The sequence below is a fragment of the Mus caroli genome, unplaced genomic scaffold (assembly GCF_978045245.1).
Source record: "Mus caroli unplaced genomic scaffold, Mus_caroli_1 scaffold_19, whole genome shotgun sequence".
NCBI classification, from domain to species: Eukaryota; Metazoa; Chordata; class Mammalia; order Rodentia; family Muridae; genus Mus; species Mus caroli.
This window is the reverse complement of record NW_028227274.1, coordinates 73,906,984-73,932,949: the sequence shown is the minus strand read 5'-3', so window position 1 is coordinate 73,932,949 and position 25,966 is coordinate 73,906,984. Positions and strand designations below refer to the sequence as shown.

Genomic DNA, 25,966 nt, shown 5'->3' with positions numbered 1-25,966 from the left:
AACCCTGTGCCCTGAAAGCTGGCTGGGGAGAGACTCTAGGCGACGTGCCAGGATGCTCCTTCCTGTAAACAGCATCACCTTTAATTAGGCTAATTTGCACTTCTCTTTTGCCTTTGAGGGGTTCAGGAACAATGCAGTCAGATCCTGTGTTGCTCTGTGAAAGCGCTAAGGATGGAGCCTGGGTACTTCAGAGGCCAGCACCAGACAGCATAGGGGATAGGCATCCCGGAGACCCACAACAAGGCCAGAGGGGTAGACAGTCCCTGGGACCCAAGGGCTGGCCCTGTCCTCCTGTGGCATCTATCGTCTGTACTTTCTCAAGCCTGTCCTTGACACATGATGTGCTGCGAGTGTATTCTTTGCAAAGGCCACCTTGTGCACGTGGCTGTGATTCTTGCCTTTGGTTGGTGGCAGCTTCCACATTGCATGCCTAGTCTCTGTCCTGGGTGAACTGTCGAGGGAGGGTTGATGCTCAGCCGGGACCTCAGGAAATGAAGTGCTTTGCTGAACCCAGGTCTTGCTTTTAGCTCTCTGGAGGCAACTACAAGCATGTATAGAGAGGGCCCCTTGGTATGCTGGGCAGGTGGGGAGGTACGCCCCATGGAACAGTGGACCGAAGATTAGAGCACCTTGACACATAATGTACTGCATGTGTGTTCTTTTCTGCTAAAGAATAATATGGGTCTGTGGAGCGCGCATCCCTGGGCTTGGATGGTAGCCCTGTCCACAGTGTGCTGTCTGCCTGGGCCAGGCATAGTTAGAAGTGACCTGTGTTTCCATGGAAGTATGATCACTCACAGAGTTGACCTTTGGAGGGTCAGACGTGTGTATGCCTTTGAGTCCGCCAGCCTGTGTAGTGCCACCCCGTGCACTGCAGTTCGTCCCCGCCTCCTCTGACCTGCTGCTGTTTTTCCTGGTAAGCTCAAACCATAGAAGAACGAGCAGCTGCCGGGTGTCTGGAGGTGGGGGTGTCTGGAGGTGGGGGTGGGTGGTACTGTGATGTCCTGTTTTCGGTTCTTGGAGGGCCTTTGCCTGTCCCTTCTCCATCGCCCTCATCCTGGCACCCTGCTCACTGGTGACTCTTCTTTCTTTGTAACACAAAGAGCAGAAATCAATAGGTGAACTAGGTGAAAGGCCACCCCAGACGGGAAAGAGTCCCTGCTTTCACATTTGCTGTGCCAGCTGACGCTACCTATAGTAAAACCTCGTGGAACACAGCTCCACAGTGTCCCGTGTGTAGGATAGGCGCGGGACCCGAAGGCTCAGGACAAAAGGACACAGGTGGGGCTTGCATTCTTCCTTTCCAGGTTCCTTCATCTTGACTGTAACTTCTGGTTCTCCTTCCTTATCATCCTGTGCTGGGAGCTCAGGACTTGTCCTTTGTCTGATTTTGTTGTGCTGTTTTCTGCATTGAGAAAAGAGGATATTCTAGATGACTGTAATTGCTAAGTATCCTTAGCCTGCTGAGGCGCACCAAGATAGAATGTGTGGTGTTAAGAGTACTTTGTAGCGTAAGCTACAGTCGCAAATGTGCAAAGGGAGCCTCCACGAGAGAAGAATCATCGAGCGGAACAGAACGCATGTCTGCTTAGGGAATGCTATGAAACCATATAATAAACGCAGGTGGGAGGCCTGCAGGCCTGCGTTCCCCTATAAAGATCCAGGAGGCCAGAGCTGTGCTGGGATGGCCAGGGCATGGCATGACACAGAGCTTAACAAGCCGGCCGATGCAAGCCAATGGATCTGGGATATTGTGGCTCTAGAACAGTGCTGCCCAAGTGACACGTGTCCCCATGTCAGGCCCCGAGGGTGGGGAAAGGGTATCCAGAAAGAAACAAACTTATTATTGTTCCGTTCTTCCACAAGAAAGATCCCAACCCAGAGGCAGCATGGAGGATTCCTGTGCTGAGAGGAGACCTGACTCCTCCCGTGCTGAGAGAAGACCTGACCTCTGTCTGCCTGAGGCCTCACACATCTGGTCTTCCTCTCTCTTTTAGTTTATCTTTATCCAGGACATGCGGGATCAGTGTCACTCACTGTCTACTTTTCTTTCTTAGTACAAAATTTAGTAGGATAAAGTGTATGTGCCGTAAACCCACTGTTGTTAAGTAGCTAGGTTTGGTAGGTTCACCTGTTGTGCGGGCACTACCACCGTATAATGCCAGGACATGCGCATTGCCTCCCCCATTTCTGCTTAACCCCTCAGCCTTGGGGAGCTATTAGCCAGATCTCTCTATAGATGTACCTGTCCTCAGTTGTAAGATGCATAGTCCTTTGTGGCCAGCTCCTTTTCCTCTGCATCGTTGCTTCAGGGCTCATCTGTCTTGTAGTATATGCACGCACTTCATTCCTTTTCATTGCTGAGTAATGTCCTCTGCCATGGTTATACCACATTTTATTTATCCCCTTCTCAGAGAGTAGAAATTTGGAGGTGTTTCTATATTTTTGGCTATTATGAAAGATGACGCTATGTTCTAGTATGTTGTGGGTAGCTATTTATTTATTTATTGTGCTACTGGGGATTGGTTTGTTTGGGGGGTAATTAAATGGAGGAGCTACAATGTCTGACTAATGGTGACTTACTAAATAGTTATCCATTTATCCACCCATCCATTTCTCAACCATTCTGTCTGACCCTCACACCCTCCTCCCATCTATCCTCCCATCCCTCTACCGAGGAAGAAAAAGATTTCTCTGGCCCTGTCTCTTGATTGCTACATGTATAAGCATACTGTTAACAGCAGTATATTAATACAGGTTTTAGCTGATTATCCAACATGGGAGACAAATTGCCAGAAGGCCAGAGTGTAAAGTTACCTGCTGTGTGCTTGGTGAGGCACATTGGCACATTGGTAGGTCTCAGGAGGCCAGTGATACAGGTGCTAAAGCTAAGACACCGAGCAATATCAGGCTCCTTTGCTCGCTCCGGGGAGAATTCTGTCTGGGCTGTGATTTCTGCCCATCAGAATTCAGTTACTAAGGGTGGAGGTAGAGGCTGCTGAGAAATGCTCACTCGGAAGCCTACTGGCCACCATCCTTTAATAGGCACATCCTTGGGACCTTAATGTTCATCGTACCTGATACTGACTGTATTCTGTGTGTCCTTAATCAGGCTTAAGGAAAGTTAAGGTCTTGACCTTGACCTGACTTTACAGACCCTCTCTACTGTGTGTGACCTTTATGGTTCCCTGGGGATTTCTATGCTCCCCCCCAGGTACTCTGGCTCTGTCTGTCTCAGTATGCCAGGTACCTTCTTGCTTCATAGGAATTTTGTTAAGCTGTCTGTCCTTCTGTCCTGTAGTCTGGTTTCTGTGCCCAATCCTCACCTAAAGTACTGGGCCAGGGCTGAGCATTGGTAGAGACCAGATCTCCTGGCAGGTCCCCAGTGGGATGAGATTCATAGGAGACTGGAGACTGGCTGCCATCTTGAAGGTGTAGTCCCAGAGCTAAGATACCCACCTGTATGCACATTAATATCTGGAGCCCAGGTCCTGGCACAGCATGGCTTTTGAGCCACCTTTTTCTCCATGGAATAACATACTATCTTGTCATTGCCAGACTCTTACACTCTCTCGAGCATCCTGAGATCACAGACACTTGTTCTTCCAGATTTTCTTATTTCATGGGGAGAGAAGGCCAGACAGCAAGAGTGGTTTTCAGAATACCAGGCCTGAATACACAGGGGCGTTTGTTTGTTGAGACCTCCCACATCCCAGAATGACATGTATGACAGACACCTCTCCCTAGTCTCCCAAGTGACACACTTCACCCTTAGATTTTCAGAAATAGTCCTACTGAACTTGGGTTTGCAAACTGGCCTCATCCTGGCCCCATGACGTCACATTGTTCTAAGAATCCCTCTCCCCCTCCTTTTCTGCTGCCCGTGCCTGGAGTAAAGATGACGGTTCCCCTCTCCTTGCTGGCAATGCTCTTTGGGATTCCTCTCACCGCTGGTGCTTCCTTCAGTTGACACAGAACAGAGGGCAGCCAGGCTAGGGTAGGGAGCACTCTCTCTGATGCCCCATGGCTGTGAGAAGAGTGACTGTCTGAGGTGCTCTCAGGCTAGTGTGGCTCCTCCCTCCCCCCACCCCCCTGCCTTTGGTCCCTACCCTTTTCCCTCCCCCTACTTCCTTCCTTCCCTCTCCTCTCTAAGATTTTTTTTTCATACATATATTTTGATCATATTCTTTCCTCTCTTCTAGCTTCTCCAGAGCCTCTTACCTCCTTACCCACCCAACTTCATATTCTTTCTCACTCAAAACAAACAAAAATCAACCAACCAAACAAAACTGGAAAACACACACACACACACAAATCATGTTTGTTTTATGTTGGCCAACTGCTGCTAGGCGGGCATGGGACCTGCCCTGGTCTGTGGTTGATGTCCACAATAGTGTGACATTTCATTGGGGGAAACTGAGTTTCCCTTTCCCAGCAGTTAGCTTCTTAGAGGCAGGACTTTGTGTCCAATTCCCCTAGGATAGGGTAAAGGAGGAAACATGGAGAGGGGCAGCTCTGGAAAATCGCTATGGACACTTACTACTTAGAAGCTTCCTAAAATACATACAAAGGAATTTAAATGGTGACAGTATATAATAGAGGAGACAGTGACCCATCTAGATATCTTATGCCACCAAGTCCAGTGCCAGCAATGAGTTACATTTTGTTGAATTGTTGGTCAGAGGGGGGTTCCGTGGAACCCTTCCCCAAATTATAGACTATTGGCAAGACTACAACAGAAAAGGCCCATCAGCAAGATGGACTGGTGTAACAGTGGCCCAAGCGTTATGGAATTCACCAACCAGTTTTTAAATGTTGGATTTAAGGCTTACCTTGTGAGATGGAGCCCGTACCTCATGCTGCTAAAGAGGTCAAGAACCAGAGGCTTTGATGGGTCATGGAGCCCTGTGGTTTGTCTCTTAAAAGAGCTCGAGGGCCAGCGTGAGCATCATCGTCCCCTTGAATGTGAACACTTCCTACACTCTGGCACTTGGATGCTGTTATTACCTTCCTAGGCGTGGGGATGTCGGGCTCCAGGGAAGAGTTAGGTTCTACACAGGAAAAGTATGACTAAGCTAGTGTAAACGGAAGGGGTGAAAGTCAGCGCTGGAGGCTTTTAGGCAGAGGGAAATGGCCATGGGTCATGTGAGCCAAAGGGCCACCTTAGCATCAGAGGGGGATATGGGAGCTCTGAGGAAAGGGTGGGTTGGGTAGATGGAGGAAGTGAGGGAGGCCCTTTGGGAGAGAGAAGTCTTGATGCCTTCTCTTAAAAATATTTCCTGTGTGATTTGATCTCTGTGGTACTGTGGAGGACAGGCGCAGCCAGAAAAGAAGTGGCCATACCAGAGGTCTATGTGAGGGGGGAGTCCTGGAGTCCCAGGGTGGAGGCTTAGCTAGGCAGCAAGGCTGGGAGCTCCATCAAGTGGATTTGGGCCAATGAGAAAACAGGGGAGTCATTCACACAGAACACACTGGGAGCCTAACCACAGGCCTGCAGGATGAAGGCACTAATGCTGCCATTATGTTATATATCCTACTATCTTTCCCACCCAAGATGCTCCTGCCTCAAGGTGGTCCCTTTGGCTCATGAGTCTCTGACGTACATGAGGTCAACAACCCCACTCTCTGTGCATCTCTGCATGGGCTGTTCTCCCAGAGGGACTCAGAGGTGAAATCAACACACGACATCAGAGGGGATGGGGTTGGGGGACTGACACTGGTAGGGGTACTCCTGAGTGCTGAAGGCAATTAGTGTACCCCAGCTTGCCCGGTCTTTTATCAACCCTGTGGGCTTTTCCTTATTTCACAGATAGAAAAAATGAAACTGAGGCAGAGAAGCCTTTTGTCTGGTGTGGTGTATTCACTGAAGGGCAGAGCCTGTCTGGGCCCAAACCTCGTGCTCTGGACTCTGAAGAAAAGCTGGCCATGTGTCACTTTAGACACGAGTACATGTGCCTCTTCATCTGTCCCTTGTCCATTTTCCATGCTGGCACTGGTGGGGGGTGAGGTGGGGGGATTGGCAGGAAGAGAGGAGGGTGCAGTAGGAGATGCTGACCCTCAAGGGACAGCAAGACTTATGGAAGCACCTGCCTTGGGATCCCATTGCCACCTGATCCTGGGGGATGGGGCCTGGGTGGTGACCCTGAGAGATTCTCAGTCCTCCTGAAGGGTGAGCCAGGGCCCAACTGCAAGGCCATCCCGGGTTGCTCCATTTGCACACTGTGCAGTGTTTAGGACTCTGATCTGTGTGGAGGTGTGTGGGTGACAACAGACCCAGGAGAGCCTGAGTTCAGCTTGCAGTATTCTCAGGTCCCTAGGCTGACAGGGGAGGGAGCCGCACTATTTTTAGAGAGCACCATAGTAGGCTTGTAATTAACAGACAGCATGCCCTCTGCTGCACATGCCTTACTTACTCACACTGTATTGTAATTAGTGTTTTAATCATCTTCAAACAAGGTCAGCAGGTCTGCGGAGTCTCGGAATACGCCTGACTCATCCCTATCTGCCCTCCGCAGCCCATCGAATGGAGGAAGGAGCTGTCCATCCATCCGGAAGCTGGGTGGTATCGTAGACAGTGTTAGTGAGACAGCTGAACAATGAGAGGCTGGGTAGGCAGCATGGCTTGACCCAGGCCTGGAGGGGCATGAGACATGTGATGCCAAGGTAGGCAAGTTACAGGGAGCCTGGGGATGATGCTGAGGGTGATGGGAAGAGGTAGACAAAGAGTGCCTTGAATGCTAAGTCTCCCCGTATCTAATGGATAGGGAGCCCTGGCTGAAACCACATGCTTTGTAGAAAGAACGTGAGGATTTCCTAGTCTGTTGGGTTTTTTTCCCCCAGAACTTTGAGGAGAAGTAGGAAAATGCATCCCTTGTCGTAGTGGATGGGTTTAGAAGAAAACAGCCTTTTGCTCTTTCCCTACACTCGTCAAGGGGGCTGCACAAGGACATAGGCTCAACAGTATGTCCTGATGTTTCTGAGCCATACACAGGCTGCACAGATGTCTATGTGGCCACACTTTGGGGATGCGAGGCTGGATTTAGGCTCTAATTGGTCAGAGTCTAAGCCAAAATGTTTCTGTCACTCTATCCTCTCCTACCCCAGCCTGTTTATTTACCCTGTTCTCTCAGCTGTATGTTATTCTTCCTGTGTGGAACATATTGTCAGAGTTACCAAATACTGGTCTGAGTCCTAACCATTGATGTCAGCCAGAGACCTCATCAAAAAGTAGGTTCCTGTAACTCAGGCTTGTGTAGTTCAACCAGAGCCCAGCCTGTGGTTTTCTTAAGCTCACTTCCTGGTGAATGCACATTCCTGGGGCATCTATAGGTAAGGATAGCAGTACCCAGGGAGGCCAGTGACCTGCCCAGGTCGCTGATTCACTGATTTCACTGTAGGTCTCCTGTGGTAACCCGAGTTCTCTCCCAGGTCCCCCATCTCTGGCAGTCTCCGATGCTCTGTGTGATTTGTTTGCAGATCCAACTGTGTGTGTTATTGAATCTCAATCTGTATGGCCCGTACTTCTCTGAAGTAGCATCTACATAGACCAGAATGCAGGGGTTGTATATGCATGGCCTGGGGGATTCGGGCAAATGCTTTCGCCCTGTGTCACCACTGAGGAAATCAGAATAAAGTTTGACTCTGTACCTGGAGGCCACTGTGGGTCTGAAAGGCTGCTGTGCAGAGTCCTGTGAAGGGGACTCACTTCCTATGGCCCTGCATGGCTGCCTTTTCTGTAGTCTGGAGCTTGTGGAGGGAAGTCGGAGAAATTACCTGGGGCCCAAAGTCTAAGACCAAAGCATCTTCCCAGGCCAGGGCAGACCAAGCCCCAGGACAGAACGGACGTATTTAGAGTGTCTACACTTGTGGAAGCTTGCCTGGGAAAACTCTGTGTAGAGCCCAACTATGGCGGGGGAAACAGAACACAGAAACCATTTTAAAGAAGGAGATAAACACTTTACTACCCTAAGGAAGGAGCTGGCTTGGCCTGGGTTTCACCCTGTCCCTGAATCTCTGGAGTGATGCTGTCTTGCTCCTGATCTGTCTTGACTTCAAGGAGTTTAAGATGCTTCTGTGTGACATTAGAAGTCATTCCAAGGACTTAAAGTGTTGGGTGTGGCTGAGTTGGAGGGGACACAGCCTGTACATCCTACCCCGCACCTTCCCTTGATGGAATGAGCTGCTGAGAATCACACCAGTCCTCTGCCCTCTTCAGACATAGGCAGGTGCCCGTTCCTCAAGCCCTCTTTGGGGAGTTTACACTAACACAAAGCTGCAGACAGGGGCCTGTGGGATTATTGTCCTATCCTTAGTTGGGACTGTGTCATACTAGAGATGTGACCTCCAGGCAAGAGAGAGGCTGTGCCTTGGTACCAAGGGGCAGGATTGTTTGCCTCACCTCCCAGGTGGCACCTTAGCTCACGGTGGTCTAGCAGCTGGCCAGCCAGGGTTCCTAATGGCTCTGTCATGGCCAGCGAGAATTCCTCTGCATGTGGACGCACTTTAATGGGCTCACACAATTTTCTGTACTTTCCTTTCCTGTGTCACAGACCCAACTCTTCATAGTTGAGTCAGAAAGTAAATACCCTTTGTCTCAGATCCCTGTGATGTGTCAGTGGCTTCTTTGCGAAGTCAGGAGTCAGCCGACACCTGTCCTGGGGCAATTTGGAGACAGTTGGCCAGGCATGTTTGAATAGGTTAAGGTAGGTTGCCTGCCTGCGTGCACGCGTGCCTGTGTTCAAACAGTTTTTTAAACAGTATTTGCTGGGCTATACAGAAGACAGGCTGCTCAGCCTGCTTTCACTCCTTCCTCCTGAGCTCCTGGCTGCTCACTCAGATGTGATGAGGGTGAAAGGATACCACTGTCTCCTGCTCCCCTTCTTTGGTGACTGGCCAGCTTGCTCTAAACTGTTCCTTTGTGCAAATTTATCTTTTATGTTCTTTACCTTCTTATGAAAATAATCATGTAAATTTCCCTCTTTATTTTAATTAGAGTCTTTATCTGAAGCTTAACTCCCCACCCCCCACCTTGCAGTTTAGGGAAAAAAAATTATCTCGCTCTGGAGTTTGAGACTCGGAAGAATTAACTCCAGAGTGAAGCAGGCCACTGTGGGCAGGAAAGGCGGCAGCTCCAGCAGACACAACTTCATTTCTAATATAAGATGCAGAGGGTGGTGTGTGGTGGGGTTCAGTTCGCCTGGCCTCCCTTAGCAGCCCCCAAACACAGCTGAATAATGCCCATACGGCCCACACAGCTAGCACACGACCTGTGTGAGTTGGCTCTCTATTACTGTAATACATTCCTGAGATAGTCCACTTATTTTTTTTTTTTTAAAGTTATTTGGCTGCCAGTTTGGGAGGCTTTAGTCTGTGGTCAGTTGGCCCTGTTGCTTGTGGATGTCCAGTGAGGCCACAGTGTCACGATGGGACATGTAGCGAAATAATTCCTGATGCAAAGAGAGAGTGAAGAGGCCAGCATCTCACGTTCCCTTTCAAGTGACCCAAGACCCTAACCCTGCTGCTGCCCCCTCCCTGCTCACACGCACACACACACACACACACACACACACACACACACACTGCCCTCTCTCCTAGAGATCCCACTATCTCCCTCAAAGCACCACCCGTAGCCTCTGGAGACCTTTCTAGATATAAGTCATAGAACAGCCACATGGACATAGATACCTGTGAGTCTGTAAAGCAGAGCCAAGACTTGCAAAACTATAAACCCCAGCCACTGATAGCGCAGCTAGGACCACAGCGGAGCCTCCCAACCCCTTCTGTGGGGTTAGGATGGGATCTGTGGTTGTTGACATCAGTTTGACTTGCACGGGAGCGTGGGGGAGCAGCAGGAGCGAGGGCTCATTAGGAGCTGGGGCTTCTGGCCCTGGCCCTGTCATTAATGAATGACCTGGCTTTGGCTGTCTACCTGACTTCCTGGCAAAAGGAGAGGCTGTGACCTAAATAATTCTTGGCTTGAAATATCTGCAAATCTGATATATATACACATACATATACATATATTTATATTTAAGACTGTTGGCTTTGTTTTGAAATCCCAATCTCTCAGTCTCTGTCTCTGTCTCTCTCTCTGTTTCTCTCTCTCTCTCTCTCTCTCTCTCTCTCTCTCTCTCTCTCTCTCTCTCTCTCTCCAGGGCTTCTCTGTGAAGCCCTGGCTCCTGGCTCTCCTGGAACTTGCTCTGTAGACAAGGCTGGCCTGGAACTCAGAGATCCACCTGCCTCTGCCTCCCTGGGTACTGGGTGTGTGCCACCACCACCCTGCAAAAATTTCAAATCTTGTACATATATTTTTACATTTCACTAAATTCTGCCTTGATGACACTTAAACGTGAGTCTAAAACCAGGAATGTATCGACATGAACAACCCTTGGTTCCACATTTCACTGGAGAGCACTTCTGGAGACTTCGTTGCACCAGAATGACACTGGTGGCAAGAAGCTCATTTAGTCTCTTGCCCCGCCCACCTCTTGCTCCTCCCACCTTCTCAGGTCGGCCTCTCAATGACTATGGAGTTTCTTTACCAAGAGGCTCAGAAACGGACAAGTCTTCAAGGATGGTGTCACCTCATCATGGGACCTTATGACAGGAACTTTCCTAAGTGCCAAGTCCATGGCATTATGCCTTGCTCACCCTCCTGGTGGCCTTCTCATGAGGCACCCTCACCCTCTGACTCTAGCTGCTTTTGGCCCTACCCACCATGGGCTGGCTAATTTTAGTCAACTTGACACAGGCTAGAGTCATCAGAGAGGAAGGGAGCCTCAGTATGGAAAATGCCCCCAGAAGATGGAGCTGTTGGCAAACATGTAGAGCATTTTCTTAATTAGTGATTGATACAGGAAGGCCCAGCCCATTGTGGCTGATGCCACCACTGGCTGGTGGTCCTGGGTTCTATAAGAAAGCAGGCTGAACAAGCCAGTAAGCAGCACCCTCCATGGCCTCTCTGCACCAGCTCCTGCCTCCAGGATCCTTCCCTGTATGAGCTCCTGCCCCCATCTCCCTAAGTAACAGACTGTATCCGCAGGATAAACCCTTTCCTTCCCAACTTGCTTTTGGTCATGGCGTTTCATCACAGCTAGAGTAAGAAAGGCATTCCGCATCCCCCTGCTCTCCCAGATCTTTGTGGTCACCATTCTCTCCAGGGACCCTGTTCATGGCCCAGCTTTTCCCTCAGCTGCCCTGTTCCTGGGCCCTGATGCTCTCACCACCACCTCAGGACAGCTGCACCTCAGTCATACCAGAATAGAGCTCCTAAATCCAGTTCGTGATTCCAGCCCACGTTCCCTGCCGGGTGACTGTTGTCACCTGTTAGCTCCTGAACCCAGGCTGAGGTTCACATTATGAGGTTTTGTTTTTTTAAAACCTCCTAGTACCTGCCCATCTAGCAGCTCTAACCAGGACCCTCCTGCCCTCTATGCCCCTTCTCTTTCCTTGGTCCCCTCCTGCAGCTTAGGTAGCTTTTGGTTCCTCTGCCTGGCTTTAGGCAGCATCTTCTTTCTGCACGGGCTGCCTCCACAGTCTCCAGAGCAACCTTTGTTTCAGATGTAAAGCCAGAAGAAGCTCTGCCTGTGAGGGGGTCTCTCCAGAGCCACTGTCCCTCCTCTGATCACTCCCTGATCGTCTCCCAGCTGGTGGAGAAAGCAGGCAGGCCAAAATCCGTGTGCTTCCTCTCTTACTGTTTCTGTCGTTCCTGGACTTCAGTATGGATGGGCCGCTGGCACTGTTTCTCTCTCTGATGTGCAATGTACACTCCCACAATGCTCTGGGGCTGCCTTCGACTGGTGGTGATGCGTCTCTTTCCTACATCCCCACTGTCCCATGGGCTTCGCTCTATGTCTCCATGCCCAGATTCTCCTCTTCTCAGGCCTGTCCTAAGCTAGGGTGACCCTATCTAATGAGGTGGCAGCCAAAGCTCAAGTAGATCTTTGGGGGACACAGGTGAGCCTCTGGCTGTATGGTAGATGCCACTGCATTAGTGACAAGAGTGAGGGTGGGAGGAATGGGGCTCACACCATGTCCCCTGGGCTAGATAGACTGAGTCCGTAGATGGGAAACTCTGACCCAACTTGATTCCATATTCCCAGCAGTAGGGTGCTTCTCTGTTGTCTGGGTGGGAATAAGGTTCAAAGTCACATGGTCTTCTTTTAAAGAGTGGAATCTCGTATCTCATCCTACACGCTCTGGCTCACGGAGGCGACTTTCCCAATTTAAGACTGTGCCCTCTCCCTGGTGGCCCACTCCGAGACTCTGCCCGTCTCTTCTCCTCTGAGCTGTTGAGCTGGCGGCCATGCTCCCATTTTCCATTAGAGGAGTTAGCTATCACAATCCTCACACAGCTGGATTGTGATATCTCTGGAAGTTCTCTGTTGCTCTGGCCCTCCTGACCCGCCCGGCTTTTTGGCTGTGCATAGAGTTTCTGAATCAGCATTTGGAGCGGCTGGAAGGCAGCGCTGCGGTCGGTTGACAGCTGCAGAGGTTTAGGCCCAGGCCTGCAGGTGGGAGAAGCCTGGGTCTGGGGCTCCATATTTAGCCTGGAATCTACTCTTCCTGCGATGATGCCACAGCCTAACCAGAAATGGTGGAGCTCTGGCCTGCAGCCAGGACAGCCTGCTGCTCAGCCAGGCCATGAGGCCTAACTGGAGCCTACCTCCCCGATCCTGCCCATCCACGGACCATGGGGCAGCAGGGAAGGGAGCGGATGGCTCGTAGTTAGAAGACTTGGACTGTAAAGGGGTCTGGGAGTATCCAGGCTTCCTGTCTTACAGAGATGGAAACCAGGGTGACTTAAAGCAGTAGCTCGTGCAAGGTCACAGTTAACTCAGAGTAGAACCCTTAGATCTAAGTCTCTAGACACCAAGCCTCTGGCTTTCCTTGGAACCTCAGTGCCAGGTATCATGCTATCACCAGTACAGAGATCCACCAGGCCCCAGCCTAACCTAGGAGAACACCCTGGCAGCACCCACACCAGAAAAGACAAAACTCTTTTCCAGCTGTCTTGCTTCCTCCCTGTACCATCTTCAGGTCGCATTGGCTTGTGCCAGTCTTTATCCTTTGCCTCCCATGTTGAAACTTAACATTTACACCATAGTATTAAAGCCGGTCTCTTCCCAGGGGAGCCTGGCCAGTAACCATAGGATGAGAGAGCAGGCAGTTTAAAGGACACTACTTTGCGATTGGCACCTGGTGCTCATCACCTTGTTTGCTCCCTCATGTGAAGTCAGGGAGGAAGGCAGGTGGTCAGTGCTCCCTCTGGAATTGGTGCTCCCTCTGGACTTGGTGCTCCCTCTGGACTTGATGCTCCCTCTGGATTTGGTGCTCCCTCTGGAATTGGTGCTCCCTCTGGACTTGATGCTCCCTCTGGAATTGGTGCTCCCTCTGGACTTGGTGCTCCCTCTGGACTTGATGCTCCCTCTGGATTTGGTGCTCCCTCTGGATTCAGTGCTCCTTCTAGATTCCTATGGTGAATTAAGTGTTCCCTCTAAATTCAGTTCTCCCTCTAGGTTTGGTGCTCCCTCTAGATTCCTGTGGTGCTCCTCTCCATGTGGGCTTTAAGAGCTATGCTCATTCTTGCCCTGTTAGCCTAGGTGCCGGTGAATAAGCTGCCATAAAGCCCTCCAGCTGCCAGGCAGCAAACTCCCTGGGGTGATTTGGAAATTATCCCTGAGTTCCGAGTCCACATGGACCAGAACCAAGTACAGACTCTGGACTGACCCTGAAGTGAGAGCAACCAATCAGTGCAGCCGAAGATTAGAAGCACTGGGACCTGAGCCTCCAGCCCAGTGTGACAGACAGTTCTCATCACTGTTAACAGTCAGAGGGACAGAAAGGGCTTGTGGTGCTGAGGAAGGCAATTAGCAGGTGGCAACCAGCCTGATGAAGCTGTCAGCACAGCAGAGCCCAAGCCTGCTGCTCACACCCTGGCTTGACTCTGGGCCTCAAGGTTAGGGAACAAAAGAAAGGCACCAGGTCCCTGGGGCTACTCTTGATTGATCTGCTGCCTGCTATGGATCAGACAATGGTGACACTGGGTGGGGGGGAGGGCAGGGAGGGGGCGTTCTGAGTGGCCCTGAAGCAAATGGAGCCACAGCCAGACTGGTTGACCCCTCTAAGCCCCAGCCTATGACCTGGCCCCCAGAGGAGTGGACTATAGTCATAGATGACCTTCCCAAAGTTCTTAGCTGTTCCTCCCACCCCGTGAATTCTCTCTCAGTGGCCAAGAGCGGCTGACACTGTGTGCCAAAGGAAGCTGGAAGCTCTCAGCTCAAAAGGAGTGCTGGAGGAGGTTTCTTGGGTCAGCTGCCATGGGCAGAAGTGTACGGGAACCCATGAATGATGAGCAGGGAGTCCAGCACAGCTGCAGGAGTCCCCTGGAAGACTGAAGAAAAGGCCCCATTTACAGTACATGTGAAAGGACTCCGGTGAAGCCATGCACAGTTACCTGGCTGTTGGCAACCCTTTTTGGTATTAGTATTTTCTTAACATGTTGCCGGAAGTATACTATTAGCCACTCAGGCAGAAGTTAAAATATAATTATAGTCTAGATTTATTTCCATGTTCTGCAACTGTAGAAGGTCAAAAAGAAAGACATTGGTCCTCTAGACTAGGTAGCAAAAGAGTGTACAGTTGATGTGATCAGCAGAGGTGAGGGAACCAAAGGTGGGCTTCAGCCTCTGGTGTCCCCAGGCCTAGTACAGCTAACAGCATACTCAGTTCATTTTCTGAATATCTGATATTTAGTTAAGCACCGTATAGCAGATGCTTCTAAAGACACCATTTCCTACCAGTCATTTGATATGGCCCAGAAGTAGTACATATGTGCTGTGTCGAAGGCTCCCTGCCGTCTTCCAACCAGACACACCCGCCTTCCCTTCCTGAACTGTGTGCTGGGCAGTGTATTTGGACCAGAGAACCCAGGCAGGCTTCGGGAGTCACTTTGTATTGCTATACACACACACACACACACACACACACACACACACACAATCACACTCACACACACACACACACACAATCACACACACTACACATATACAGACATGCATCCACACACATATTCACGCATATGTACACACTCACACCAGCACGCACACCACATATATGCGCATGTGCATTCGCACATACAGGGCATCAGGCTCAGTTTGAAGTTTTTATTTTGAACAAGAAAGGCCTTATTTTCTTGCCTGGGCCCTATAACTTCCATAACTGAATTGCTTACCCTAGACACCACAGTTGGAGACTACATCCCACATTGCCACCCTTGGAAACTGTCAGCTGACCTAGCTGCAGTGGACAGAGGCTATAGTGTGGCTGTCTGTGGATTGATAGTTACGCAGCAGGTAGCTAGCAGAGTCAGGCCTGAAAATTGTGAAATGAGCCCTCTTGTATTCTGTACTATTCCTTTCCACCTGCCTCCTCCCTCACCCAGGCTCTGGCCTGCTCTCCTCACTTAGAAATATTTCTTGTTATATTCTTTGACCTGGCTGGTGGGCCTGGAACCCACAGGTCCACGTAGATTGCTGTACTTTTGCCTACCAAAAAGTGGGTTTTATCTGAGCCCCTGTATGGGCTTGTTTTCTGTGGACAGTGGAGGAGACTTCCCCTGCCCTTTGGGGCTCTTCCCTACCTGCTAAGTTGGCATGTCAGGTCCTGGGCTCCAGTAGCACACCCTGAGATGAGCTTAAGAATTTCATGTGAACCCAAGAAGAACCAAAGTGTGGTTAGTAACAACTCTACTTTCTAAAGCCCATGCTCTGTAAAGTAAGGGACCCAGGTTACCCGCCCAAAGAAAGCACTAAAGTGCCTCTGTTTAGCTTGCAATATTGATTTCTGGTTCGGTGCCTGTTTGGGCTACATAGGAACTATCGCCATGGTCAGAGTGAGTACGTATGTTGTGCACAGATGGTGTTTGTTTGCTGGAGTCCCTGTAACAAAGGACAACATTCAGCTTACACAACCACCTCTTATGGTCTCTCAGTGACAGAGGTCAAGTGTGGGCGGAGCTGGATCCTTCTGGCAGCGGGAGTAGGAGTCTGTGCCACGCTCTCCTTAGCTTCTGGTGCTTTGATGGCAAACTTCAGTGTGCCCTGGCTTCCTGCTTTGCTTTAAGCAGGGTCTCACTGTGTGCCTCAGCCTAGCCTGGAACCCAGGAACCTCCCGCCACTGACTGCTCAGGTCCGGATCATAAGCATGTACCACCCATGCTTGGCTGTCCTCTGCCTTCCAATTTCACCTGTCTGCCTTCCTCTGAACATGGCTTCTCTCTGTGCAGTCTGCCTCAGTGTCCCTTTTTATAAGGACACCTTTCATAGGAAGACTGAGGGCAGAACTTATGGAGGGTCACACAGGAATCTCTGGTTATACTATTCTGGCCCCATCTTGCCAAGTGTCCCCGAGCTCTAGACAGGATTTGGTGCCATGTTCTTGATGCTTTGGCTTCCCCTTAACACTCTGAAGGACAGAGCCATGTCTCCATTCACTGTGGTAGCCTGGGGTCTAGACATTGCCTAGCACACCGTGAAGCAGTGACAGATATTTACAGGCAGAGCCAGAGCCAAGAACTCCCTTACGTTCTAACAGCTCAGTGTCCCCAGTCTTGTCAGAACCTGTCACTGCACCCCAGCCTGGAATGTGGAACGTTCTCCTGGCCATCCACCCTCTCCCTTGGATGGTGCCAGGCAAGGTGGACAAGTCTACCCTTCTCATTTTACAGAGTAACTAATTCTCTCCTTTCCACTGAGCTTCCTGGACAGTCCAAGTGGCTTCCTGTGGCATCAATCCCAGGGCAGCTTGTCCCATATCGATGACATTTCCTACACAGGCGCATCCCTGGGGAGATGGCAAATCTTGCTGAAATCAGAGAGCCGCTTCCTCATGCTTGGCCAGCGGATAAGATGTTCCTCCTGCAGGCACTGGTCGCAATGCTGGGCACACATGTTCTGCTTAGGAGGACCATCCTTCTGGCTTTAGCCCTGCCTCTAGGAGAGTTTTAGCTTTATTGAACTAAGATCTACCCTCGCCACAGTGTTTCAGGCCTGGTCAAGGGTGGCAGTGATGGGGGTGGTGGGGGGAAGGGGTTGGAGAGCCATGAGGGGGGATAGCTGCAGTTCCAGGCTTACAAAAGAACTGTGTGTTAACTACCATGTTACCAATGACCGGCAGGACAATAGATAAATATCTTCTGAACCCATGGATTCTGGAAGTATACACCAGGCTCAATGACTGCCGAGGTCCCATTCAGCAAGGATGTTGCTGGTCATATGTAGGTAATATACTGAGGATGCTCCCAGGGGCTCTCCTATATGGAGAACAACTAGTGGCCTCCTGTTAGTCTGACACAGAACTGTGACCTGCCGGTCAAGGGAGCCTTACATGGGACAGCTGTCTCAGGCAGCGGTAGACGATAGCTCTCCTCATCACTTGTCACTTGCGTGTCTAAGCTGGTCTAGGGGACAGCTTTGACATGAGCCTTCCCATTGCCTGTGCACACAGTCTACTGGACCCAGAATGCATAGCACACTGTCAGCCTGTTGTGTAGTCACTTTCAAAGCCTGCTGTGGGTCTAAAAAGAAAAAAAAATTGTTGGGGGGTGGCGGGGTGATTCAAATGCTTGCCTGCTGAGGCAGCCTGAGGGTGTGGAAAGGAATCCTCTCAGAATCCGGGTGGCTGAATCCAGCCCAGCTCTGTGCCGTTCCACCACCTAGAACTTGAGGTTTTCTAGGGCTTGCCGGCTTCCAGCCTAGAAGAGAAAGTGCTAGCCCCAGATTCAGGGAGATATCCTGACTGTGATAGAGGACATTGGTGCCTGTTTCTAGCCTTGGTAGTCAGACACAGATACACACAGACACACAGACACACACACACACACACACACACACACACACACACCTGTGTGCACCAACCAGCCAAACAAACTGTTAGCCTTCCTTCTAGGCTCTGCCCCACAGTTACCTGGCAATAGCCTGACTCACTATAAAAGGGGCTGTTCACCATCTCCTCACTCTCTTACTCTCTGTCTCTTCTCCCCTTCTCCTTCCCCCTCCCTCCTTGTATTCCTGGCTGGCCTCTCTTCCCCCACCCCTCTTCTTCCTCCCTTCTCAACTCCCTTTCCCATGCCCTAAATAAACTCTATTCCATACTATATCCATCATATGGCTGGTATGTTAGGGCGAAGGGATGCTACCTCAGCATGGGCTAGCAGAGGCACCCCTTCCACCTTAAGCTATCAAACATACCCTTGGCTCCTTTTTCTCTCTTATAAAACCCAACACAAACAAACGAGCAACAAACTTTTTTTTTTTCAAACCAAAAAAGCCAGACCCTAAACATTGTCTTTACAAGACATACAATGTAGCTTGTGATGTTTGTGGTCTGTGGGACAGTTCAGTTTTCCTACCCTCTCTCTGGAGGAAGTCTTTAGAGTTCTTTAGACTTTCTGTCCCAGGTTATTCCTTTACCCATCTGGGTCCTTGGCTCCTAGCAGTTCAACCTGAACACCCACTGATTCATCAGCTTGTGTTGTATGCGAGTTAGACTCGATGATGTTGCAAATGCCGGGAGCTGGATCCTGTGTTATTTACCCTGCCCTGTCCAGCCGGACAGACTGTTCCAGTTCCAGGGGTTCCCTTGTAAAACGGAGGCAGCATGCCTGCTCTCCCTGCCTGCAGGCACAGGGTTAGTTAGTAAGAGCTCACTGCAGCTACAGTGTACTTATTTATAATTAACAAACAAACCTTTAAGGGGGGGGGGTCTGGCAAGATTGCTCAGTGGGTAAGAGCACTGACTGCTCTTCTAAAGATCCTGGGTTCAAATCCCAGGAACCACATGGTGGCTCACAACCACCCGTAATGAGATCTGACGCCCTCTTCTGGTGTGTCTGAAGACAGCTACAGTGTACTAATTTATAATAATAAACCTTAAAAAAAATAAAATAGCTTACTGATCTGATCTGTACTAGGCTGTAGCCCCACCCCCAGGAAGGTAAAAGATCTGGATCACCTCCCAGGAATCCAGGGATGACCCTACCACCTATCTAGTGATAGTTTACTCTGTCACCTATGCAAGGACTCAAAGCCTTGACTTGGATATGGTTCCAAAACCCTCTACAGGGGGGTCTAGCTCGTAGCTACTGAGCAAAGGTCAGAGTGGGGAATGAATAGCACTCCGAGTCCCTCTTTTCTAGTTAGAAGAGTCACATTTTGGAGCAATTCTGAATGGGTTTCTGGTCTGACTCAACCTATTATGAACCAGGTGGTCTTTGGCCAATCCCGACCTGCCTCCGTTACCTCTTTTGTAGAGTGGGGACAAAAATGGTCCTCTGCGTCGTGGTGCTGTCTTGCAGAATAAATTATTGTCATGCAAGGTCTGGCCTAAGGGAAATGCTTTGTAAATTGGTATTTATTACTTTCCACATTGTAGGAGCATTTATGAGTTTATTTGAAGTAAGTATAGTCTTATAGAGGGGGTACATGGCTTGGAAGCCAGCAGTGTTTGAAGAACACAATACTGAGGACTCGCTTTCAAAGGGCAGCCCTGTGGGTGGGAGTTAGAGCGGTAGAATGAGTGTGCTGGCTCTCGGCCTAGAGGCCAGTTCAGGAACCCAGAATCCAAGGTTCCTGCCGCATCGTCTCTTCAGGACTCACAGAGAATCTAAGAAGCAACATGGCCACACTGGGGATGGATTGGGTGTGGGATGCCCTCAGTTGTCCGATGGGCCTAAACAGTGTATAAGATACACATAAAAGCTACCCAGAAGAAGAGAGGCTGTCCTCCACACACTCTCTCTCTCTCCCTCCCTCCCTCTCTCTCTCTCTCTCTCTCTCTCCCTCTCCCTCTCCCTCTCCCTCTCTCCCTCTCCCTCTCTCTCTCTTTCCCTCTCTCTCTCTCTCTCTTTCTCTCTCTCCATTAGCAAACTGTCCGCTGCTACCATGGAGAAAAAGCATCAGCTCCCTGCTGGCTGTTTCCTGTTTTCTGGAAACCCAGCAGCACGCACCCGGAGATGAACTATATGTCTGCTAGCTCAGCTCTGGCTCCCAGTGGCCAAGGGGAGGGATATGTTAGGTTCTGGTTTCTCTACAGCCAGCTACAACGCCCACTCACTCAGCAGTGCTGAGCTTGGGGACATGAAGGAGAATGTAGGGAGCACACCCAGAAGGAGCAAACGTTCTGTCCCAGGACAGAACTTGAGCAGACTGCCTTCTATGGTGCCAGCCCGGTGCCTCCAAGTGACAGCTCCTCCAGCCACCCTGTAAAGGAAAATAGCTGCCCACTCTCTTCTCAGGGCAGTGAGCTCTCTGCATATTTCTGTATAGACTGTCAAGTGGGCGTCACTTCCAACTTGTTCTAGATTCATTTCCAAGTTCTTAGGGGCACACGCATTTTTGTGCTCATAGGCGACCTCTTTTTACTCTCTCGCTGGATACTGTCATACTTGGACATCTGGAGGTCTAGGCATGCAACATGTGGGTGAGGGGAGCCGTGTGCCTGATGACTGTGGCCAGTGGGGAGGTAACAAGGGAGTCCCAGGCCCATGTGAGCTCTCGTCTCCATCCTACAGCTGCCGTGCTTGACAAGTGCCCATCATAGTGATGGCTTCTTTCCCCTCTGGAAGAGTAAGCCCTAAGAAGGGCTTCCTTCTAGAAGTTGCTTTGGTCAAGGTGTTTTATCACAGTGATAGAAGAAAAAAACAAAACAACAAAACAAAAACAAAACAAAACAAAACAAAAACTATGTACCTATGCGGAGGCCAGTGGGCCCTGTGAACCACTGAAGAGCTGTTTTGAGAACCACTGTGAGCCGAGGGTCCAGGTGACTTACAAGAGGACAGCTTGAGGAAAGGGAAGTGGGTACTGTTCTTGGCTCTACCTTCAGTGTCTTCTCTTGATGCTGAAGACCATCGGACCCTCCTGTGTGGTATAGCCCCACTGAGACCCAGGGGCCTGAACCACTGATCCTACTGGGCTGTTGTTCAGGAAGATATTGCAGAGACAAAGAGAGCTGGCTGGGGGGCTGTGGTTACCCCAGGAGGAACACTGGAGAGTAAGTGTTACCTGAGGAGGGCCTGGGTGATGGGGCCACTGCATTTAGAGTTTTCAGGCCTAACCTGAAGTGTCCTTCTGGGTTCACAGCAGGACACATCTGGTCTCCCTTCCCCTTCCTAACACGCTCTCAGGTAGTTCTTTTTCTTAGTGTGTAAATCCAGAGGCACCAGTGGGGAGCGGGGGGAGGGGCAGCCGTCTACCTGGAGTGCAGGGAAGAAAGAGACTGGGTCCTCTTGAGTCTGTGCAGCATGGCAGAACTGAGGGCACCCCAGATTTGTAACCCGGGAGAGGATCAGACCTAAGGCTCAGTCAAGGCATGGGGAATCTAAGATGGTGAGACCTTAAAGATCGCGCTCCCTGGCAGCAATAGTCAAGGAGAGCTTCATGGAGGGTGAGGTATTCCTGGAAACATTCCCTAAACCCAAGGGTGTGTAGTTCAAAGAGGCAGAGGCAAGAGAGAGTGCAGAAGCAGAGTGAGGGAGAACAGAGGTGGACTTGAGGTCCAGCAGTAAATGAGGGCTTGCTGGGTACCTGGGTGGGCTGAGCCCCTCTCTCATGCATCATTGTGCCTCATCCTTGCAGTTCATTATGAGGCATACGTTCATCAGCGTGGTTTACAGACAAGCAGGCAGGCGAGGGGTAGTCCAGAGTTATGTATGCAGTAGGCATTGAGCTAGCCAGTGGTACAATCAGATTCCATACCCTTTATATTCTTCCATCTCAAGAGCAGAGGCAGTGATGAAACCCCCTGGCTCCAACAAGAGTGTGGTTCACTTGGCTGGCTGGTGACCCTGCACAGCTTTGGTCAGTTGTACCTGACCTCCATGTCCCCTGGCACCTGTAGGGTACAGTGCTCAACAAGAGTCCAGGACTCCTTAGTTGTAATAGATAGTCTTGAAGAGGCTCTGGGACATTATAGGAAGATGTCAAGCCATGGATTGGGAGGAAGATATTGGACAAGAGGATCCCTGTGTCCTGTGTTTGACATTCTAGAAACTGGAGGGGACTGGAGAGAACAGGATCTCAGTGGCCACTGGCAGGAGAACTAAGGAAACTGGTCCTGAAGCCCATGCTAGGGTGTGTGGGAGGCCTGAACTTGGGGTGGAGACAGGTATAAGATACGGCAGCACCTCAAAGATCTTGCTGTCTTGTCAAGGCTAGATAAAGACCCATAAATATTTTAAGAACAGCCCAGGGCTGAGTAACAGGATCGGGGAGGATAAGAAGGTGTCAGAGGCATTGTGCTTCGAGCCAAGGGAGGTGGTCAATGTCAGATGCAAGTGGAGGCCCCTGTGGTCCTTGAGAATTTGAAGGGAAGGCAGACCTGTATGTACAGTAGGGATATCCAGAAATAATGCAGGGACTGGACCTACAGAGCCTGCCTGAATGCAGTCCCCTGCCTCAGTTGTCCTGGACCCAGCTGCTGCTCTGGCATTTCTCTCTTGAGAAACACAGCTGGAGGCCTAGACTGGAAGGAGGATGCCATGACAAATCACCTAGCCTCTCTCAGCTTCTCACTACCTAGACCTTCCAGGACTGATGGCAGCTGCATAGACCAGCTACCCTCAGAGGCCACAGCGCAGGTCCTGCCTTCTGCTGCCTGTGGCTGTGCACCTTCTCATGGGTGCCTGCTCCCAGTCACCCTGACCTTGCTCTCAGGATGGAGCAGTGAGCAAAAGGGGCTCTGTCCAGAGTTGACTTACATAGTAGGGCTACATGCAGGATGGCTTAGTCTCCTATAGAGTGTTCCCCACCCTCTCATGCCCACTCGGTGCTAATGATGGTAACCCCGATCTACACTTGGAGGGTCACAAAGGCTGGCCGTCACCAGGAGATGGGGAGCTGATTCGGATGGGTGAATTGTATCTAGGCTGACTATAGCAAGAGGCATCTGTGCATCCTCCGGCAAGTGGTTTTACCTGCAGGTTTTGATCCCTTCATCTGCACAGGGTGCCCTGTGAGGCTGTATTCTCGTAGTGCCACTAGAGCCTTGCATCCCAGATTTTAGGAACAAGCACAGTGTGGAGGTAGTACCCAGGACCACCTCCCTCCCCAGGAGATAGTTCCCTCAGCCCACTGAGGTCCTACTCTGTGCAGACTCTCCCTGTACACCACATGGACGGTAAGAGAAGAGCTCACATCTTATGACTACTAGCCAAAAGGTCAGGATGGAGCCTCCAGCTATTCCACTATGCCAGGGGGTGGGGCGGGATATCTGAATAAGTGGGAGTGATAAGTCAGCTTCTTTGATCTTGGGTAGCCTAAGGATAGTTAGTCTGCTGCCACCAGCAGCAGCCTGAGAGCTGGCTAGAAACATAGACTCCCACAAGACATGTTGGTACATGCCCATAATCCCAACATTTGGGAGACAGAGGCAAGATGATCAGGAGTTCAAGACCAACCTGGGGTATGTAGTGAGTCTGTTTCAAGGAAAAACAGCCTCAGAATTTGCTCTCTAGCTCTAATCTACTGAGTCGGGACTTATTGTAACAAGATGATGGGAACTCTGTGCCCATTGAGTTTTGGGAGCACCCAGTCTGTCTGCTAGGCTTTTCTTCTCTTTTGGTCCTGCCCACTCCCAGAAATGCATCATGATGGACAAGTGCAACAAAAGTTCTAGAAGCACAGGGTATATGCAGGTGCTTCACCAGGCGCTTGTTTTATAACAGACCAGCATTCTGAATAACACCCTACCCAATGTTAGGGTAACAAAGGGTTAAAGTGGGGTTGGTAAAGTGGGGGAGTCCCCATTCACATGATGATAGATGTCCTACCTCCTGCTGCAGTAAATGTCTCTGGTTTTGAAGTCCCACCTCCACTACTGTGTTTCTGAACTTTCCCACTTCTCAGGGGTTGGGGAACCTGAGGTTTCTGTTCACACAGGCCGCCACTGAACCGTCCTATGTGCCTCTGGCACACATGAATATATTGAGTCATTGGGCCAGCGCCAACTATAGCAACCAGACAATAGGGATCAAGAATTGATTGCCTGGGAAATTGTATTTTCTACAGAGTCATCTGTGAGGGGTTAGAGAACAGACCCGATGAGATGGCCTGACAGAGAAAAGGTTCCCATGGCTGCCTCTGGACAGCTATGGGCATCTTCCCTCCCAGACAGCCCAGCTCCCTCTTCCCGCAGGCTTTATGTATATCACACTGGCCTAGGTCTGCCTGGCAAGTCATAAAGAACTGTCATCCCAGCTGTATTCTGGGTGAAGCTATTCTAGCTGGCTCTGTGTGGTAGGGGATCTTGGGAACTATCATGTGATGGCAACAGCCAGCACATTTGTAACATGGTCACCAGGAACAAACTTCGAGTAGGGAACCCAAGGGTATGGTGCTCTGTGGTACCAGGCCTTCTAGGAAGTGGTGCAGGCAAAGTTGGGATGAAGTCTTGGGTAGATATGATGGTTGTTATTAACAAAAATGGCCCAGTGAACCCATGTTGGATCCCCTGCCTTTAAAGCTCAGACATTACCCTGAGGCAGAGTTCACATCCTTTTGTGATCATGCACAGACTGGAGAGCACCAACTTCTGAGCCTTGGAACATCAAGCAACCCTTCCCCCTTCACTTCTAGGGTCCCTTACAGCTTCCGTGGCTTCCCTTGCAGCTTCCGTGGCTTCCCTTGCAGCTTGCCTGGCTTCCCTTGCAGCTTGCCTGGAATCCCAAAGGGAGCTAAGTCCTTTGTTGTTGCTCAAGCCAAAACTGAGCCAAGAAAGTTGACTTTGAGATCTTTGTAGCTTCTTGTGTGAGGTCCAGCAACTCTGCTGGGTGGGTTAGATGCTGAAGGGGTTAGGGAATGAGCTTGAGGAAGTTAGGGGCCTAAAAATGGCTGGATTCCCCAGGAATGACAGGTTTTCCAGCAGTCAAGCCTCTCCTGACCTGCAGGTCACCTAGCTCATCCCTGAGCAGGGAGGGGAGGGGGAATGCCTCTAATGCCTGTCTGTCCTTAAAAGGATTGGCTAAATTTACAGCACCTAATGCCTTTTGACTCTGAGCAGGTTGAGGGTGGAAGGATAATGAAGGGTGGAGACTATCTTATTGTTTCTAGGCCCACAGGGTGCCCTGTGATGTGAGTGTTAACTTTGTCTCTAGGCCAATAGACCAAGGGAGGGTACTGTGAGCTGGGTTCAGAGCCAGGTAGGACCAGAGGGAGAAGGAAAGATAGGTAGGTACCTCAGCAGAAACCCCTATGCTTTGTGCTGGCTTTTTATGGAAGCTGCAGACAACACTGGGGGGAAAAAAGGTTGGGTTGTGAGGGTCTGAAGGAGGGGAATGCAGTGTAGGGAGGGTATCTTTACATTAGAGGGGGGGTATTTTAAATTTCTAATCTTAAGCAGTCAGGTAGTGAGGGGCTGTAGCTGCAGCATGTGTATGGCCCAGCTAGAATGTGATCACAGCACACAGCCAGAGATGTCTCTTCTTCTAGACAGACATAGGTGTGCCCGTCATTTTCTCTGGGAATTGCAAGGGTCCCTAACCCCTACTTCATGCTATGTTTGCTTCAGCTCCATCCTTGCCTGCAGCCTTAGGGTAACCCCCTCCCTTTTGCTGCCTATACAGCAAAATACAGCTTTAGGGCTTTTTCTCCTACTGGCTTTTTGGTCCTCCTCATCCATCACCTGGCAGGGAATATGGGCAGGACAAGGTCCCAGGGACTCACTGCAGAGACCAGCTCCTGGGAGGGGCATCCCTTCATGTTCTGTGCCTGAGTGACTGAGTTGGGGGGTCCTTGGTTCTCTTCCATGCTCTCTTCTCTCTTTTTCCTTCTTGCATGGTCCTGGCCTTCTTGTTCACTTTGACTTTCTGTGAAGACCAGAACCCTCCTCCTCTGTGGCTCCCAGCTCAGCCTGCTACCCAGCTACATAAGGTGTTCCCATCACTCCTCACTGTGACTTAGAAGCTGAACTA

The 25,966-nt window shown here is 50.4% G+C and overlaps 1 protein-coding gene across 7 annotated transcripts in view; it reads left to right on the top strand.

The window, feature by feature from the left end:
* Ctif (cap binding complex dependent translation initiation factor) overlaps window positions 1-25,966 on the top strand; it is a 267,859-nt gene that overhangs the window by 30,839 nt on the left and 211,054 nt on the right. For 2 of the 7 annotated variants that reach the window (XM_029472082.2, XM_029472080.2), the window contains exon 1: window positions 1,062-1,281. The exons of 2 other annotated variants lie outside the window; for them this stretch is intronic. The gene's annotated coding sequence lies outside the window, so the exon portion shown is untranslated. Of the gene's footprint in view, window positions 1-1,061; window positions 1,282-25,966 lie in introns of those variants that run through there. 3 more of the 7 variants (XM_085833741.1, XM_085833740.1, XM_085833742.1) reach the window with 3 other exon arrangements.